This window comes from Hordeum vulgare, chromosome 2H (assembly GCF_904849725.1).
Source record: "Hordeum vulgare subsp. vulgare chromosome 2H, MorexV3_pseudomolecules_assembly, whole genome shotgun sequence".
Taxonomy (NCBI): Eukaryota; Viridiplantae; Streptophyta; class Magnoliopsida; order Poales; family Poaceae; genus Hordeum; species Hordeum vulgare.
The window spans coordinates 6,206,562-6,212,027 of NC_058519.1; positions in this window are offsets into that span (position 1 = coordinate 6,206,562).

The window sequence follows — 5,466 nt, forward strand, 5'->3', positions numbered from 1 at the left end:
GGCAGGCTTGTCGCCTCCTCGCGCGCTTTCCGGACTACTTCCAATTTTTGTATTTTTTAAAATATTTCAAAACGGAGAAAAAATTCCTACTGGAAAAGTTTTGGAGCCTGATTTCTTACCGAATCACATACCTCTTCATTTTTGAAGTCTGAAATAGACTGATAAATATCCCTTAGGTATTCTTCCGGAGTTATGGTATTGATAATATTGCTTTCAACATTTATGGGAGTACCTGAGATATAATGCTTGATTCTCTGCCCATTTACAACTCTCGGACAATTACCTTCCGTGTTGTTGATCTTGATAGTACCGAAACGATATTCTTCCTCAACAATATAGGGACCTTCCCATTTAGATAGAAACTTGCCTGCAAAGAATCTTAAACGAGAGTTATATATCAAGACATAATCACCTACATTGAACTCACGCTTTTGTATCATCTTATCATGCCACCTCTTAACCTTCTCTTTGAACAACTTGGCATTCTCATATATCTGAGTTCTCCATTCATCAAGCGAGCTAATGTCAAATAGCCTCTTCTCACGAGAAAGTTTGAAATCAAAGTTGAGCTCTTTGATTGCCCAATAAGCTTTATGCTCTAGCTCAAGAGGTAAATGACATGCTTTACCGTACACCATTTTGTACGGAGACATGCCCATGGGATTATTATAGGCAGTTCTATAAGTCCACAGTGCATCATCGAGCTTCTTAGACCAATTCTTTCTAGACCTGTTGACAGTCTTTTCCAGAATTAGTTTAATCTCTCTATTGCTTAGCTCTACTTGACCACTGGACTGAGGGTGATAGGGAGACGCAATTCTATGGTTGACATCGTAGTTCGCAAGCGTTTTACGGAAAGCACCATGAATGAAATGTGAACCACCGTCGGTCATTAGATATCTAGGGACTCCAAATCTAGGGAAGATAACTTCTTTAAGCATCCTGATAGAAGTGTTGTGATCAACACTACTAGTGGGGATAGCTTCTACCCACTTAGTGACGTAATCAACAACAACTAAGATGTGAGTATACCCGTTGGATTTTGGAAAAGGTCCCATATAATCAAAGCCCCAAACATCAAATGGTTCGATGACAAGTGAATAGTTCATAGGCATTTCCTGACGTTTACCGATATTACCTACTCTTTGACATTTGTCACAAGACAAGACAAACTTTCGGGCATCCTTGAAGAGAGTAGGCCAATAGAAACCTGATTGGAATACCTTGTGTGCAGTTCTATCTCCCGCATGGTGTCCTCCGTAGGCCTCGGAGTGACATGATGACCCAAAAGTATAGGGGATCAATCGTAGTCCTTTCGATAAGTAAGAGTGTCGAACCCAACGAGGAGCAGAAGGCTCTGATAAACGGTTTTCAGCAAGGTAGTAACTGCAAGCACTGAAAGTAGCGGTAACAAGTGATGGTGTAGTGAGGTGAAACGTAGCAAGCGAAAAGTAACAAGTAACAAGGAGTAGAAATGGTGCAGCAAGTGGCTCAGTCCCTTTTGCAGCAAGGGACAAGCCTGAACAAAGTCTTATAGGAGGAAAAACGCTCCCGAGGACACACGGGAATTTCTGTCATGCTAGTTTCATCATGTTCATATGATTCGCGTTAGTTACTTTGATAGTTTGATATGTGGGTGGACCGGCGCTTGGGTACTGCCCTTACTTGGACAAGCATCCCACTTATGATTAACCCCTCTCGCAGGCATCCACAACTACGAAAGAAGAATTAAGACAACGTCTAACCATAGCATTAAACTAGTGGATCCAAATCAGCCCCTTACGAAGTAACGCATAGACGGGGTTTAAGCTTTTGTCACTCCAGCAACCCATCATCTACTTACTACTCCCCAATGTCTTCCTCTAGGCACAAATATGGTGAAGTGTTGTGTAGTCGACATAACACCACTAGAGGAAAAGACAACATACAGCATATCAAAATACCAAACGAATACCAAATTCACATGACTATTATTAACATGACTTATCCCATGTCCTTAGGAACAAAAGTAACTACTTACAAAGCATAATCATAATCATGATCAGAGGTGTAATGAATAGCATCAAGGATCTGAACATAAACTCTTCCACCAAGTAATCCAACTAGCATCAACTACAAAGAGTAATCAACACTACTAGCAACCTTACAAGTACCAATCGGAGTCGCGAGACGAAGATTGGTTACAACTTACAAGAGATGAACTAGGGATTGGAGAGGAGATGGTTCTGATGAAGATGTTGATGAAGATGCCTCCCCTCCGACGAGAGGAGTGTTGGTGATGACGATAGCAACGATTTCCCCCTCCGGGAGGGAAGTTTCCCCGACAGGATCGTCCTGCTGGAGCTCTAGATTGGATCTGCTCAAGTTCCGCCTCGTGGCGACGGCGAAACCATGAAAAAGCTCCCGATTGATTTTTTCTGGAACGAAACCCTTCATATAGCAAAAGAGGGGGGCAAGTGGGCCGTCAGGGAGCCCACAAGCTTGCCAGCCGCCACCAGGGGGGGTGGCGGTGGCAGGGCTTGTGGAGCCCTGGTAGCTCCCTTGTGGTACTTCTTTAGCCCAGTATTTTTTATATAATCCCAAAAAATTCCACGTAAATTTTCAGGGCATTTGGAGTTGTGCAGAATAGTGGACTAAGATTTGCTCCTTTTTCCAGTCCAGAATTCCAGCTGCCTGAATTCTCCCTCTTCAAATAAACCTTGCAAAATAAGAGAGAAAAGGCATAAATATGGTACCACAAAGTAATATAACAGCCCATAAAGCAATAAATATCAACATGGACGTATCAACTCCCCAAGCTTAGACCTCGCTTGTCCTCAAGCGAAAACCAAGTTCCATAAACATGTCCACATGTTTAGGGACGAAGGTGTCGATAAAACATAATACGGAGATGAGGGCATCATGATCACACATAGGACAGCAATACATCATAAAGATTCTTATGGGAAAGTAACAATTCCTTCACAAAGCAAAGTATGAAGCAAAAACCTTACCGAGAAGTAACCAACAACAGTCCATAGTCATTGAAGCAATTGCAATTTATCACAACATCGGAAAGAGTCAAATAAGAGCTTGTAAGGCAAACCCACATACTCAATCATCTCTTTTGTTTTCCACAATTGTTACAACTCACGGGGTACTCATGGTGTCAAAGTTTCAGCTGGACACGAAGGAAGATAGGGGCTTATAGTTTTGCCTCCTAACTATTTACCTCAAGGGTAAAGTCAACAACAATAAAGCATAAGTACTCAACTCCAAGTTGATATATGAATATAGATCTTTCCCAAGCATGTGACGGTAGCCAAGACAAAGGCAAAAATAGGGAATTGGTGAAGATCACCATGACTGTTACAAGGGCAAAAAGTAAAGGTACAAGATAGACCCTTCGCAGAGGGAAGCAGAGGCTGTCATGCGCTTTTGAGATTTGAATGCGTGTCCTCTTAGTGTGGAGGAAAGTCACTTTATATTGCCTCCTGTGATAAAGAACTTTATTATGCAGTCTGTCGCTTTTATGCCTTCCTCATCACAGGTTCGTAGAAAGCTTATTTTCCACACACTAATAGATCATACATATTAGAGAGCAATTTTTATTACTTGCACCGATAACAACTTACTTGAGGGATCTTATTCAATCCATAGGTAGGTATGGTGGACTCTCATGGCAAAACTGAGTTGGAGGTTTATGGATGCACAAGTAGTATCTCTACTTGGTGCGGGAGTTTTGGCTAATATGAGGTGGAAGCAATCGTCACATGCTAAGGGATCTCTAATCATATAACATTGTTTGGAACCAAGCAAACACAATTCATTATGCTGTCTTCCTTGTCCAACATCTACTCCTAAGCATGTAATAGTTTGGTGAGTGCTCACAATTGTAAAAAGTGTCTAAGATGATATATTTATATGTGAACCTCTCTTTCCTTATTACTTCTTATTAATTGCAACAATGACTGAGGTCTATGTTGATTTATTCTCAACAAGTTTTCAATCATCATACGTGTCATATGTGAAGCTATCACTTTCCACAAGATCGTCTCATGATCTTTCATGCTATCTTTCTTTTCATACTTTGGATCATGGCACAAAGCAAAGCCCTTGACTAAGATACTCTTTATTATATAGCTCGTAAGCTCGAATACATTGGGGAGAGACAAAAGCAAAAGACTCAAACTAAACACTAAATACTTATTCCTCTAAGAGAAGAAATAAAACTGAAAAGGAAAGAACTAAAACAAAGGTAAAAGCAAAAGATATAAAGGTGATACGATACATGACAACTCCCCCAAGCTTGGCAGAAGCCAAGGGGATTGCCCATACCAATGCTTAGTTGTCTTCCTTTGGTGGTGAAGGTCGTGGAGTTGTTGAAGTAGTCTGATCCATCGTCTTCCAAGGCATAGGTGCTCCATCATGGCAGGATGAACGAGTCGCCGGAATCCTCAGATCTGCAGCCAACCTTATTGATTTAAATCTATACTCATACTCACAGTTTTGGTTCTGCAGGTCAACCAGCACCTAAAGAATTCTTTTCATGATCTATGAGCATAGAAATTTTACTACTCTCCACATAAGGAAATTTATTCTCATCAATAGTAGTGGGAGTATCGTAAAAGACTTGAACACTACGAATTGTTTCCACATTAAAAGAGTAATGTTCAGTAAGAGGGTACTCAAGAGTATGACAAGTTTTATCATCCCTCTTCTTCATAGCATAAGTATCATCACAATAATCATCATAGATAGGGGGCATGCTTTCATCATAATAATTTTGATCATTCAAAGTGGGGGAACTAAAAAGATCATCTTCATCAAACATAGCATCCCCAAGCTTGTGGCTTTGCATATCATTAGCATCATGGGTATTCAAAGAATTCATGCTATTGATGGGCATGTTATTTATTTCTGTAATGAAGCTGGTAGAATTGCAAAACCTGATACTAAAGACAATAATAGACCGGTTGTAGGCATGCCTGTCGTTTCAGTCAAAATAGGAGATCATTGCTATCATGGCTCATGTGATATGGGTGCTAGTGCTAGTGCTATCCCTTTTACCTTATATCAAGAAATTATGCATGAGATATCACCCGCTGAGATAGAAGACATAGATGGTACTCTTAAACTTGCTAATAGAGACACCATCACACCTCTTGGGATTGTTAGAGATGTTGAAGTCTTGTGTGGGAAAGTAAAATACCCTACTGATTTTCTAGTACTTGGCTCACCACAAGATAACTTTTGTCCCATAATATTTGGTAGACCCTTCTTGAACATTGTAAATGCTCAAATATATTGCAAAAAGGAATATGTGAGTGTTAATTTTGGTGGTACGTCTCATGAGTTTCATTTCTCCATGTTTAGTAAGCAACCCCATGATAAAGAATTGCCTAGTAAAGATGAAGTAATTGGTATTGCATGTATTGCCATTCCTCCCACAAATCCATTAGAACAATATTTGCTAGACCATGAAAA